This window comes from Hermetia illucens, chromosome 4, assembly GCF_905115235.1.
Source record: "Hermetia illucens chromosome 4, iHerIll2.2.curated.20191125, whole genome shotgun sequence".
NCBI classification, from domain to species: Eukaryota; Metazoa; Arthropoda; class Insecta; order Diptera; family Stratiomyidae; genus Hermetia; species Hermetia illucens.
The window spans coordinates 148302923-148317483 of record NC_051852.1 but is presented as its reverse complement, the minus strand read 5'-3'; positions in this window follow the sequence as shown (position 1 = coordinate 148317483).

Sequence of the window (14561 nt, the reverse complement as noted above, 5' to 3'; positions counted from 1 at the left end):
GTTTCCACTGACCCATTTAAATATTGAAGTCAATCGTAACTTGCGTGTAACCATCGCCTATTTACATATGAATGCAGACGAAGGAAGTGATCTATAAAATTTCTGGGGGTAATGCCAGACCAGGATAGATTTTTATGGGTAATAGTGGAAATCTTCGAAAGATGACAGATTATACCAGAGTATGGGATTTACACGCATTAAAACCAACCCAACTCTTCCACCCATATCCTCATGGGACCAGTGTGAAGTATTACTGGTTTTATCCTACGTTCCTCCTCCGGCTTTACCTCAATCCAGCCCTCCTTAACACTCTTCAATTCCCTTGTCAGAAACATCCTTGAATATTGCTGTGTAGTCTGCTCCCCCTACTGCATCCGTGACTGCCGCGCTCTTGAAGCTGTACAAAGCAAATTCACCCGGACCCTCTTTTACAAAAAGAACCTTCCACGGGTTGATTATCCGTCCCGACTCCGTGCCCTCAATCTCCCCACCATACAGCAACGCTGTATCTTCATTGATATGTGTACTCTTTTCAAACTCTGCAATTGTCTGATGGACTGCTCCGCCAACTCGGATATTACTTCCCGTATCGCCTCGTCTCATAACACACGTACTGCGGACATTTTTGATGTACCTTTCGCGGAGCTCAAGATTTCCTTTACTCTCCGATCCCGAGGCTTTGCCGGCCCTACAATGCCCTACAGCTTGGGTCCTTTGACTCTATTTCCCCTCTCTAGCTTTAAGCGTAAAATAAGCCATTCATTTGTTCCTCCCTCTGAGGACAATATGTAATAAGGCATTTGCTTTCTGTGTATTGTCCTCATTAAATAAATAAATAATTGCTTTAGTTTCTGGAGCTTCTGTTCTGCTCAATTGTTGCATTTGCCGCGCTACAATTTGCTAGTAGTAAAAAGGCCCACTTCCCCAACAGTGAAGGCGACTGGAAATGAAAGAGGGGGTGACACCGTAGAGGCTAAGAATCCTGGCGACCAAAAAGGACAAACGCCATCCAACTCAAGCTTGGAAAAGGGGCCACGAGAAAATATGGCAACCTTGAATTACGTGACACCGCTTTATCGGGAAAAAGGGATGACAGAATCCCCAATCAGGCAGAAATGCAAGTCATCTCACCGGAGAGAACGAACCTGATTCGAAAGGTAAGAGTAGAGGTTGAAGGTTGATATCAACAGACAGAAGCATGCTGCTGGCAGGAGCTAATCAACGACGTAAAGCCAAGGGGCCTCGGGTATGAGCTGGTTTCCAAAAAACTCGGTGGCCTTCGGTCGGCATGTTCTATGGAAACAGCGAAGATGGAAGTAATCGTGCAGGCCATTTTTCTGTTCACCCCACCCGAGCTGACGCTATCGTTGAAGGAGTGAGTACTGAAGAATGCCCATTTTTCAGTGCAAAGGAACTAGAGGAGGTCCATGAAGGAGAAAAAAACACTAAGACCGGACTGTATTCCTAGCGAAGTGTTGAAACTCGTATGTAAATACAAGCCGGATTTGCTACCCGGCGCAGTCAACGCATATCTGACAAGGGTGTTTTTCCCCCCGCTGGAAGGTTGCGAGACTTGTGCTGATAAGCAAGGGCAAAGGCAACCCAGAGGCGTCGTAATCGTATCGTCAGCTCAGTATGTTGGACGCAGTGGGGAAGCTGCTTGAGAAGTTCATCAAGCCACAACTGACTGATGTAATATGCGCTGCGGGAGACCACTCATCAACACAATATGGTTTTAGACCAGGGCGATCCACGAGTGATGCCATTGAGGAGGTGGTCCAAGCGGTAAAACTGGCTGAGACACTCAGCTACCACTGTCGGCGAGTGGTGCTCTTTGTGACCCTCGACATAAGAAACGCCTTTTATTCTGCAAGGTGGTGCAACATGCTCGAGGCACTGGAAAATCGTTTCCATACTCCAGGCTACCTATTGCGGATGATGCGGAAGTGTTTAAAGGACCGTGCCCTACTGTACTAGACTTGGGACTCTTGGTAAATAGAACCGAGTGGTAGATGGCCCGCGCATGTCATAAAAGACAAGCGGCCGTGGTTCAATCGAAAGCACGATGAGGTTGACTATTTTCTAACCTCTGCTGCTCAGAGGACACAAGTATTTTACCTGTGTGTATCTTACCTGAACACACTAGGGAAATCACGGTCGCCCGTCCGATTGTCGCACTCGAAACCGGTGCCCTTCTTTGGAATTTTAAGGATCATCCTCCTCTTACATTCTCTGGGAAAGGTCTTGGGTCCCCAAGATTTTTTACTAGTTAAAGCAGCAGATCTGCAGTAACTGCAGGTGCAGCGATAAAGAACTCTACGGGGAGATCGTCAAGCCCAACAACTTAACTCCGTTTGAGTGCATTGATGGCCGAAATGATTTCTCTTCTGCCATTTCATCGACAAGAGGAAGAACCTCATCGGCTGTGGCACGCTTAATAACCGTGGTGAAGTGTTTTTTCTACCTCTTCAGTTGCTCGGCATGATGGAAGAGAAGTCGTCGGTTCTTCACAGGACCATTTAAAAATTGGCGACCACATGGAAGTTATTTTGTGGTGCGATATACACTTCTAGAAATAATTGCTTTCTGCGGCATTTTCCGCTTCCCTGACCAGCGAAATAGCAAATTTTCTCTTGCCACGGGGTACACCACGCTGAACTCGGGATTTTGGTCGGTATCACAGTCTGTGCGCGTCACGCCTGCCAACACTTGTAGCGATCAATGGAACCTCCAAGTCCTTCCGTTTATCGATCCGCTTCCACAATTTTCAAGTCAGCCTGATCTTATGACGCGCCTTCGGAACTTGGCTAACGCCTTGTGTAGCACTCGATAATGGAGCATTTTTGATGGCGGCCTAGTGCTCATCGATATTCTCAGGCGGATTACTCAGTATATCTACCGTGCGGTCAGCAAAATAGCTCTTTCACTGTCGAGCGACAGTTGGGTCATACAAGTGGTAGAATTTGAACATTGAACCTTATGACAAGCTCTGTGCTTGCCACCAATGACGAGGTGGTTTAATTTGCAGAAATCCACCATTATCGTCACGATCGTCAAGATCGTGTTTCCCCATTACATGTTCGAGCAAGGCGTTGTCAGATCCCACCTTGGCATTCAAATCACCCACACACAAAGTCACCTTTGGGAAACCTCTTTTGAACTACGTGTGACTGCTCGTAGAAAGCATCCTTCTCCACTATATCGGAAGTTTCCGTTGGTGCATAGCATTGCATAATTGTGATGATCCTTAACCTGGAACGAAATCCTGTAGTTAGAAGTTTGCCAGAAACCGGCTCCCAGGTCAAGAGAATGCGTCTTGCGATAGACGTTAGAGCAATCCAACATCGAATTTGCGTGTGCCACCAGTTAACTTCCAGAGTACAAAAGCATATTGCCGAAGATGTGGCTTAGACCCAAAATTTCCAGCTTATATCATTGGAATTCCCGTACAAAAATACATTGTCGCAGGAGGGAGAAGAATACTCTCCTGAGTCCCACTTCTTATTTCGCTTAGGCCCAGAATGTCCAGTTTATATCGCTGGAATTGGAGAAAACGAGCGTACATTCCAGAAATCAATTATACTCCGATCTCGATAGCCAAAGGTCTTCTGTATGAGGTCAGTTCCTATCCGAGGCGTTGTTGGCGTTTCAGTAACAATGAAGTTTCAGAATTTGCAGGTTGCTAAGTCCACTAATTTTTATCCCTTTTAGTCTCGTCACCACGTATTCAGGGAAGGCGATCAGACCCGAATCTGAAAGGGATTTATCTGAAGTGGCACCTGCCGCGAAGCGTCACCGGAAGTTATCTGGTACTATGGGAACCGAAATGACGCTCTGAAAGCATATGTTCCAGGAAAATTCCTGGAGAATGTACTCTTAGCACGGTTATTTGCAGTTGGCCCCCTTGCGGGAGTTTCATGGTGGCTGTGCCCATATCGTGGGCAAAATCGTGGAGTTACGATGTACAACTCGGGCGCTCTAAGTTGCGGCAGAGGTGCTAGATAGACTTCGCATCCAACGGTTTGAATGCAAAGCCTGCACTGATTATAAACCTGTACCGCCGTGCCAATCACGACGGAGACCTGATTGTGGTCTACAAATCAATCCATATTCGAAGAGGACCGTGAGATTATACCTACACGGCAGGTACTCACATTAAACCCCAGGACCTCATCCCCTTTAGTCGCCTCTTACGACAAGCAGAGAAGACTATGAAGCGCCGGCTCACAGAGCCATTCGCATCCTCCTCCAAAATCTTCTCCTCTCAGCGCTCAGCGAAATTTGCACTGGAAAATATCCAACTGTAATCTGGGAAGAATGTCTGGTCAGATAGCTTCTAGTTCTTCACCATGAAAGTCGCTCTGTCGGTTAGTAGAGTCACAGTTTTCCAAGCTGGGGAAATGGAGGATTGGTGTACTGCCCCCATTATACACTGATATGTCTATGTTGATAATAAAGTCAACGAGAGACTCACCTTTTCGCCTTGCATTGGTGTTATAGTCTATCAAAGGTTAGCCTTCTTTGTTGCGATGATAGTCGTCAAACTTCGTAGTTTTACTGATGGAGCCAATCGGACGTGAACCAAATAAGAGGAGATGTAAACGTTCTCCGCTCCCACTTGTTCCAGTTTGCCCACGGTTAGGTCATTAGAATTCAAGCCCAGACACAGGTTTTTCCTCTCAAAGATAAATGTTCTAGGTCCGTTCATTGTCCCTTGTAATATTGGAAATTGTAATATTTATTTTGGAGCCCTTTGATGGTGTGACCTCCTCCCAACCATGGCTCCTGTATTAGTACGACATCAATGCATTAGTACGACCAACCGATTAGCTAAGGCGTACTTCGAACGATGCGTTACCCTCAGCATGATCTGGATTGTCAATCCCCGTCGGACAGGCAATGTTCATCTCGTATGTCATGAAATCGCCGGGTGTTTTACGAGGTCTATGTAGGTATATAAGTTACCATTTTGTTGCCTTGAAATCTCATATTATTGTGGCGCAGCAGGGTTAGCAACATTCGAAAATTCATTTCGTGGAGCGTCGCCGTCGTGGTCGCGGCCACCACGTAGGTGAATTTTGCAGAGGACGTCTCGTATCAGCGCCGTCTGGAGGACGCGAAAAATTCCATTGGTTCTTTTGTGCCCCCGATGTCTAGTGATGAAATGCGTCGCATGCCAGAAGTGTAAGGTCACCAGGCATGTAAGAAAAGAAGTGGGCTCATTCCCCCGCACTACCAAGCGGTTCCACACCATACACATAGTAGGACCTTTGCGTGACTCGCACGGTTTCAAGTATTGCATTACGATCATCGACAGGTTTACATGGTGGCCTGAGGCAATACCTCTGAAGGACATTACGGCGCAATCTTGTGCCGAAGCCCTCTGTCGAGAGTGGATCACTCGCTTTGGCGTCCCTGCAGTGATCATCACTGACCAGGGAATGCAATTTGAGTTCACCCTTTTCTCGGAGTTAGGCAAATTCCTGGGTTTCAAACTCCAGCGAACTACGGCATACCACCCGCAATCCAATGGGATGCTAGAGCGTTGGCACCGAACGCTAAAAGCCGCCATTATGGCTCACGACGATCCGTCCTGGACTCAGGTCTTGCCTCTCTTCCTACTTGGCCTCCGAACAACCCGCCGAGAGGAATTTGCTGCCAGCCCCGCAGTGCTGGTATAGGGGAGAACCCCCTTATCCAGGCTGAAGCTCCATTACGCCCCAAATCAAAGTCGCGTTCGATTCGCCGAATGATGGGGAACGCAGTTCCGACTTCGGTCGCTGAAACCCCTAGGTTTTATCTGGGTGCGAAGTGATGTGGCGCAGCAGGGATAATTCGACTGACAAATGCCATCAGCAGTGTTCTCTGTGGCGTAGTAGGCCTTGCTAATTTTGAATTATAAATAAAGTAATTGAACATGAAAAAGAAATAATTGAAAAATATTAAGTTGCCAGTTTAACTAAAATATTAATTGTAAGTGCAAATTGTAAAATAAAATGTTTTAATTAAAGTAATTGTAAATGCAAGTGGTAAAATAAAATGTATTACTAAATTATATTTACTGTGATTGGTAGACAGCTGTTAGAATGATATCATCGCTCATAATATAGTTTTCTGACATAAAACACTAGTTTACTTCCATCTTTTCGTTCTTAAGTTGTTCTTCGAAATAAAAAGTAAAAGGCAATCAATATTTATTTTTCAATTTTTATTTTTATTTATATATCGTTTTTATATAATATAATGTTTAGCTTTTTTGTGTTTTTTCTTTCTTTTTATTTTATACTTTATTTGTTTTTATATATAATTTAAATTACTACTATTTGGAATTTTGTTATTTGTGTTTTCTTCCTTGTTTTGTTTTTTTTAGATTGATTTTTCCCATTGTTAATTATCCTTACAATATATTCTATGTAGTATGTATTCTTTTTTATTATTCTTCCATTTTTTTCCCATAATTGAATGATGAAGTGTTGTGTGCCATTTTTTTTCTAATATTCTATATTCGTCCACATTTGTTCACATTTTTAAGTATGTTATCGGTGAATTCGTAACCGGTTTAAAAAACGACATTTATATTTCTTTGCTTTGCTTCAAAGTTAATTTGATTTTGGAAATTAAACGGTTTTCTGTTCTAGTTTTCATGAAATTTTTTGTTGGTTTTATATTATTTAATATTTGTCCAATTATTTTATAATCAGATTTTGAGACGCCAGTGGTTGTTACTTTGGGGCTGATTTTCCACCTGTGAGAACTATTTTAGTGGAAATATGTTTTCCTTTCATCCGAAAATGAATTTACTTAGAAATAGACCAATGACCATTCACTGAATATGAAAAAGGTTTCATTTTATTTAAATTTCAGTATTTTCTGATGAAGTTTTATATTGTTTCATTTACTGGTTTAGAATTGATAGTTCCCGCCGCAAGTGTATTTAATTAGATTTTTTTTTTTACAGAATGATACATTTTTGATGAGTAGGAAGCTCGCATGAGAAATATTGTAACCGGAAAGTGAACGGAAGGCATGATAGAAAGCTTTCTGAATGTGCTCATTCCATAAACTCAAATAAAACCATACAAAAAATCTATCTTAAAACATGATTTCATCTTTTATTGCGCACATGGTGTCTAAAAAAATTAAATTTGATTAGAAAAATTTATTGTTTTTCTTTTGCTTCCAAGAGCTCTTACTATTTTACTCGCAATACGTTTTTCATCACTTCACTTTGCATTCTTAGCTCAATTAAAAATTCGTATCTAATACAAATACTAAGTTCATATACATTAATAGATATCAAGTATAAAACACAATGTTTATTTAAAATATACAACACAACAAGAGATCATCATTTTGTTGATGAATGTTTAGTTCAATGCGTTTGCCTTTGTTCCTATCAATTGGTTAATATGTGACCAATACAAAAATATTTTACTCCAGATTTCCAACTGAAGTAGGAAAAGTTATGAAAAACAGGCAATACAAAAGACCAGTGGATGAGTAATGTATATTTCGATTACCTACTATATCGTAGTATTTGCTAATGTTATTTCAGATCACTTTGTTCACATCAAAATCATCTACATCCTTTATTTTCACGTGTTTGAATATTGTTTTCTTAGCATATGTATACTTCCCCTCTGCCCTCAATCAATTGGTTAAAAGTATCTTCGGTGTTCAAATTAATAACTCCATCTTTCAGAATTAGAATTACCCGAATCAGAATTAGTAATGAAAAGATCAGGCTTCAAAATTTCTCTTTGTATAATTTATCTTTTTACTTCTTCTCACAAGAAAATAATTTTCAAAAAATGTTCCTCATAAATTTTATATAACAAACAGAAAACACAGATAGATCCGTGAAATAATATACTTTCCTTTGATGTGAAAAAATAAATTATATTTCAAGGAAGAATTCATTTTGTTTTAGTTATAAAAATATATTGACCCCTTGGTTGCTCCATTCTATTATCAATTCAGATTTTTAATCTTTCTGCTCTACTTTCTCACTAAAGATCATCTACTTTTTCTCATGCATCTTTTTATCAGTAAATATATAGTTTTCTTAATTTCTTTCTACTCTTGTGAATAATTTTGTTATTTTTGAGCGTGTGATTGATATTTATGTGATATATTCATTATTGGATGGTTTGGTAATAATATTTGCGTAAAAATTAAAGATACCGGTTTGAAAAAAAAATTAATGGTCTTTTAGAAAATAGTTTCTAATTTTTTGTTCAAAATCAAAGTTCTCATTCTCGAAAGAAATTTGAAGGTAGGAGAAAGGGTTATACAAAAGAATCTGAAGTAGAATCTATAGTAATTTTGTGCTAAATTGGATTTTATTACAAAAAAGATCAATGCAAGAGCATGACCAGGAGCTCTATTCTCTTCTACTCCTTACAGTGTTTGGGTGCGCGTTGATACTGAAATTTTTAGTAACCTCCTTGTCGATATCGATGGGGTGATGTGACCTAGTTCTACCAAGGTAGTAATTATGACGTGTATCAAGAGCCAACCCCTTCAGGACCCTGGTCGGGTAGTGTGCATTGAATGGGTATTAGTAGACCGCGTTGCCCCAAGCGAGCGCTGATCCGTCCGTGAATTCCGGGATCAACTAATCGTAGGTCAGCCCTCAGATAACTGTCGCTCGCTCCAGCACCCAGCGAAGAACACAGCAAGGGTTGAAATACCCGACGAGGACATCGGGACTCACAAAGTGTTGCGGCACCTGCAAAGGAGACGGCAACCCAGACAGTACCACGCAGTCCTATAATTGGGGAAAGAGGCGTGTGGAACCTGCTGAAACTAACCAGATGGTTTCGAATATAAGCCGAGTAGGAGCGCTGTCGTCTACTCTGGCAAAAGCTGAAGAGGAAAGGCTTATTAAGAAATGTGCGGCAGTTACGAAGCACATGCGATCTGCGATGTTCTTCCAAAAAAAGCCAGCAAAGGAATGAAAAACGCGCCGATGGAGCTGGAGGAGCAGAATTGGAAAGAGCAAGGACGCCATCAACATGATTCGCATCCTGCAGATAAATAAAATGTCAGAGAGACAATTCACCATCCTCCGGGAATGCCTGTGGGGAAAAATGATGGAGCCTGGGACGAAGCCAAGATTTAAAAATCCAGGTTTTCGCGATGGGCTTCTCCATTTGGAGTGCACAGATGAGGCTTTGAGTTCTGGCGGTCGGCCCAAGTTGAACACTGAGCTGTGCAGGACAGCACATGTAGGATGTTAGTTACCGGGTCCTCGAAAGAAGGCAGAGGATATTATCCGCCTGTTAGGGGAACAGAATCCGGGCATGGACTTCGAACACTGGAGGGTAAAGTTCTTGAATGCCAGGAAGGACAAATCTATGAACGTGGAATGAATCCTACCTGGTAGTAACTTCTCCTACACCTTCCAAAGAACAGGTGAAAGAAAGGGCAGCCAGAGACGTGAACGAAACTGACTTGATGCCAGTTCGAGTGGTCGAATCTAGGCAAACCGGACACCGCAAACTTGTGAAGGTGTTAAGTGGAAAAAAGACAAATGCACTGTGGGATGAAATGAGACCTTTCTTGAATGAGGACATGGGATATGCTGTACCATCAAATGTGGTTTTCTCAGAGAAATCAAACACGACGGAATCGAGTCGCTGGCGGTACGGTGTGAGGGAAACGCCGTCACACACGGTTTGCGGCATATGCTCCTAACTATCTTCCCTTACATATTAGACTAAGTTTATGTCGAAACAACTAAAGATAGGTCAAATTAACTTGCAGCACGCCAAAGCCTCCTCGTATCTGTTGGCAACGAGGCTGACAAAACTCCAGGAGTTCCCTTACATTTTTCTGGTGCAAGAACCACAGGTTTGATTTAATAGAATCTGTGGCATTGGACCAGTAAATGGGACTAGGATCTTCTACGACGAAAGATCCATAACACCGAGAGCTTGTGTCCTGATATCAAGACGGTTAGAGGCAACCATGCTAAGAAGGTTCTGTTTTCAGGACTTAGCTACGGTCATCATACAATACCAGTTGATGCCTCAGGCATGGTCTTTCAGTTAATCCAAATAAAACCACAATGGTATTATTCACAAAAAGAAGGAAACTGGATGGACTTTAGCTTCCAGAAATGAGGGGTACAACTCTTCTACTCCCCGAAGAAATGAAATATCTGGGAGTCACTCTAGATAAAAAACTTCTTTGGAACAAACATCTAGAGGTAAAATTGAAACGAGCTCACTCAACTTGAGCTATGCCTCGGCATGGGGACTTGAGCCTCATGTGGTACGTTGCTATCATTAGGCGGATGTTCGCCTATGCATCCGTAGTGTGGTTGGTTAAGGGGAGACAAAAACTAGCCGCAATGCAAAGAACTGTGTGTCTGGGTATTACCAGTACCATGAGCAATCCCTGGATATATTTATTCAAAGCACTGTAATGAGAGGAGCTCATAGATTAATTCGGTTTTTCAAGCCGAAGTATTTTAAGGGCGGCAAACTAGGCGACTGACGAGCGTTGTTTAACCCAAAAAAAGAGGAGGAGGAAGTTGCTTCCCAAGTGGTCCGATCTGTCATCAAGTGGGTGCGTACTCAGGACTCCCACCAACCTCAACAAAAAAATTCATTTCGGCCTGGTTTAAGTCTGAGCTTATGGCGGTCACGCTGCTCCCAGGGTAGAGGTCAGTCAAACTTTTTGCACAACAAGTCAACAAGAGCATTGATGAAAGGAACAAGTGTTTTCCGAAATATCGGTGTTTGCAAGCCAAATAAATATCACTACCGAATAGAAAAAAGCAAGCCTTAATTATTTCAAATAATTTAATCGCTAGAAATACCGCGAAATTACAGTTAGATACGGAATTTTGTTCACTCTGAGTGCCACATACTCCGATTGGTACTAATAAATGCTGAGCATGTTTATCAAGGGACAATTTCAGTATGTAAACAACATGGGGACAGGTCAAGAGGTTTGCCTGTACTATAAAGATATGTCGACTAAAGCTCAAAAAAAAGTTTTAGGCTTTAATGGTGATGATATCCTTGTGCCTATTCGAATATCAAATCGGATTGTATAGGGTGTCAGTCTGGGCACACACAAGCCTCTCACAGCTAAAAGGAGCGCTGAACAGTGTCCGCTTAAACTCATATCGTCTATGAAAAACCTACGGCCAAAGTCAAAAATTGGCACATGGTATCTCCACCATTAGAACGCTACAGGTCCAAAAATTTAACAACTACTGGACTGGAATTTCTTGATCATCCTCTTTGGTACTCAGAGGTGGTGGGGAGGAAGACGAGACGGCAACCTTGTCGACTGAACCAAAACCAAGTGGCCGAGGAGAACCTCCATAGTGGTGGCACCGGGAGATGCTGTATTACATTGGCTTGCCGGCCGTGATGCAGTAGGCAAATGCTCCAAAGGCCTAATTAGGGCGGTCTGACCCGAGTCTGCCTGGGGACTCATCTGAAGTGGCAATAGTTACGAAGCCTTACCAGGGGTATACTGGTACCATGGGAACTGGGATAGCCCCAGAATTTACATATTTCAGGGGAACTCCTGTTACATATGCGTTCAGCTCGATTGTTTGCCGTTGGCCCCCTAGTGGAAGTTTCATGGGGGTTGTGGTTGCGTTCAAGCGAAACAGAGACCTTCTGGTCCCGGCGTGGTGTTGCGTTTCAACACGGGTGCCGTACTCCTTAGTTCGGTAGAAGTTTTAGTAGGTCTTGCATTCATCAGTATGAATGCTGAGCCATTCACTCGGTATAGACTGGTACCGTCGTAGCTTGCTGCAGCGGGGCTCTGATTATGGTCACAAAATCAATGCGTGTCTTAAAAAGACCGTGGGATTAAGTCGTCCAGATAAGTGCTCACATTAAACCCTCATGGACTTAACTGACCATTCATCCAACCCAGACGTCTAGACTTTACTGCCTATGACTCTACGTGTAAATGTTGCTGAAACGTCTAGTAAGGAGGGCCTTCTGAAGTTTTGATACAAGGAGTGTGCCTAACTCCTAAATAACCCCTAGCAGAGGTTATTTGAAAATTTATTGGGTAGCAATGTGTGTTCCATGAGAGACGTTACATTTACTAGTATAAGAGTAACTGCCGAGCCGACTTGCGAAATATGTAAATCTACATGTTTACCTGGTTCACACAGATCGCAACAAATGCTGTTCAAAAAATCTTTTTTCTTGCATTTCTGATTCCTTTGAGAATTTCCATCTGAAGAATATAATGAAAACATATTAAAAACGTACTAAACCAGGTATTTCGCTCCAGTTGTAACTGGTAAAAAAAATATCGAAATTACAAAACACTAGCTCCAGACCTCTTTAACCCTTCTCCATCTGAAAATAAAAAAAAAAATAAATAAATAAATAAAAAAGGATTATCTTAATATTTTAGTTAATTATGTAAGATTAAAAATAAATTTAAAATATTTATATCCATCGTGCCTAAAACTTTCGACCATACTAAATTTTTTTTACAACTTTTCAGGAGTATTCATTTAAAATATTCAGAAACTGTACTAAATTTTCGACACCCATGAAAAGCAATTGATTTTGGTCCTTCTTTCAATCAGATACATTCTCTCTTTCGAATAAATTAAATTAATACATTTTACTCTGACTTTTCTGTGTTATTTTATATTTGTTAACGTATATATTCCTTTGAATTGTATTTATCATTTCATATTACCCTGCACAACATGCTCCATAGCTCATTTAATGATGTGTCTATTGTATTTTCGTCAGTTTTTCTTTTTAACTTTATCGGACTCGGACAGCTTTTATTATTATCATTGAAAGGGGGTTTACAATTTATTTCTTCTTTCAGATATTTTCAAGTCACAGCATTCAAATAAAACAATGGGAAAAATTTAATGACTATTATCTACTATTAATTATTTGTTATGATACAAAGTGTGTGAATTGATGATTGGAAAAATGATGCGTGGAAAATTTGCATCAGGTGGGAAATGCTCACATGTATGGTTTTCTTCAATATCCTGGCAACGTAAATATATATATATATATATTGTGGCACCCCCAGTATTTGATTTGGGAATAGTCGATGTATAAATTTTAAATGTGGTCTATCCCTTTAATATATAAAATTATTGCAAACACCTATGGAAAACATAATGTAGTCAATAAAAGGCTGGCCATCATTTTTTTATGGCTGTCCTGCCCCAGTAAATTTTTTCCACATCTCCTTTGAATTCATCATTTGAAAAGGCGAGAACAATGTGGCAGAGGAAGCACCAAGCGATTAGGAAAAGCTCCCCATTGTCATTGATTCCTAACCGTCGAAAATTATCGGATAAAACCGGCTTAAAAGGCTTCGGTTGGATTAGCCGTAGGGGTGAAGACGATGCAGCCCGAAAAAGAACACCTAGCAGAAAGGGGAGCGATGGTGTAGATCAGGGCACCAGACAGTTGTTAGGGATATCGAATTGATGGACTTCGGCTCAAAACCGGTATGTCTCAAGTTCCAAACTAAGGCAGGCCTAGACCAGACACCGATTGTTGCATCGTTAATGATGATGGTACAAGCGAAGCTACGATAAAGTGGTTTTGACAAATCTTCATCATCATCAACGGCGCAACAACCGGTATCCGGTCTAGGCCTGCCTTAATAAGGAACTCCAGATATCCCGGTTTTTTGCCGAGGTCCACCAATTCGATATCCCTAAAAGCTGTCTGGCGTCCTGGCCCACGCCATCGCTTCATCTTAGGCAGGGTCTGCCTCGTCTTCTTTTTCTACCATAGATATTGCCCTTATAGACTTTCCGGGTGGGATCATACTCATCCATACGGATTAAGCGACCCGCCCACCGTAACCTATTGAGCCGGATTTTATCCACAACCGGACGGTCATGGTATCGCTCATAGATTTCGTCATTGTGTAGGCTACGGAATCATCCATCCTCATCTAGGGTGCCAAAAATTCAGCGAAGGATTCTTCTCTCGAACGCGGCCAAGAGTTCGCAATTTTTCCTGCTAAGAACCCAACTTTCCGAGGAATACATGAGGACTGGCAAGATCATAGTCTTGTACAGTAAGAGCTTTCACCCTATGGTGAGACGTTTCGAGCGGAACAGTTTTTGTAAGCTGAAATAGGCTCTGGTGACTGACAACAACCGTGCGCGGATTTCATCATCGTAGCTGTTATCGGTTGTGATTTTCGACCCTAAATAGGAGAAATTGTCAACGGTCTCAAAGTTGTATTCTCCTATCCTTATTCTTCCTGTTTGACCAGTGCGGTTTGATGTTGTTGTTTGGTTCGTCATCGGTGCTGACGTTGCCACCATATATTTTGTCTTGCCTTCATTGATGGGCAGCCCAAGATCTCGCCTCAATTGCCGCCTGCTCGATCTGGATGAAGGCAGTTTGGACGTCTCGGATGGTTTTTCCCATGATGTCGATATCGTCAGCATAGGCGAGTAGTTGGGTGGACTTAAAGAGGACCGTACCTCTTGTATTTACATCAGTATCACGGATCACTTTCTCGAGGGCCAGGTTAAAGAGGACGCATGATAGGGCATCCCCTTGTTGATGTCG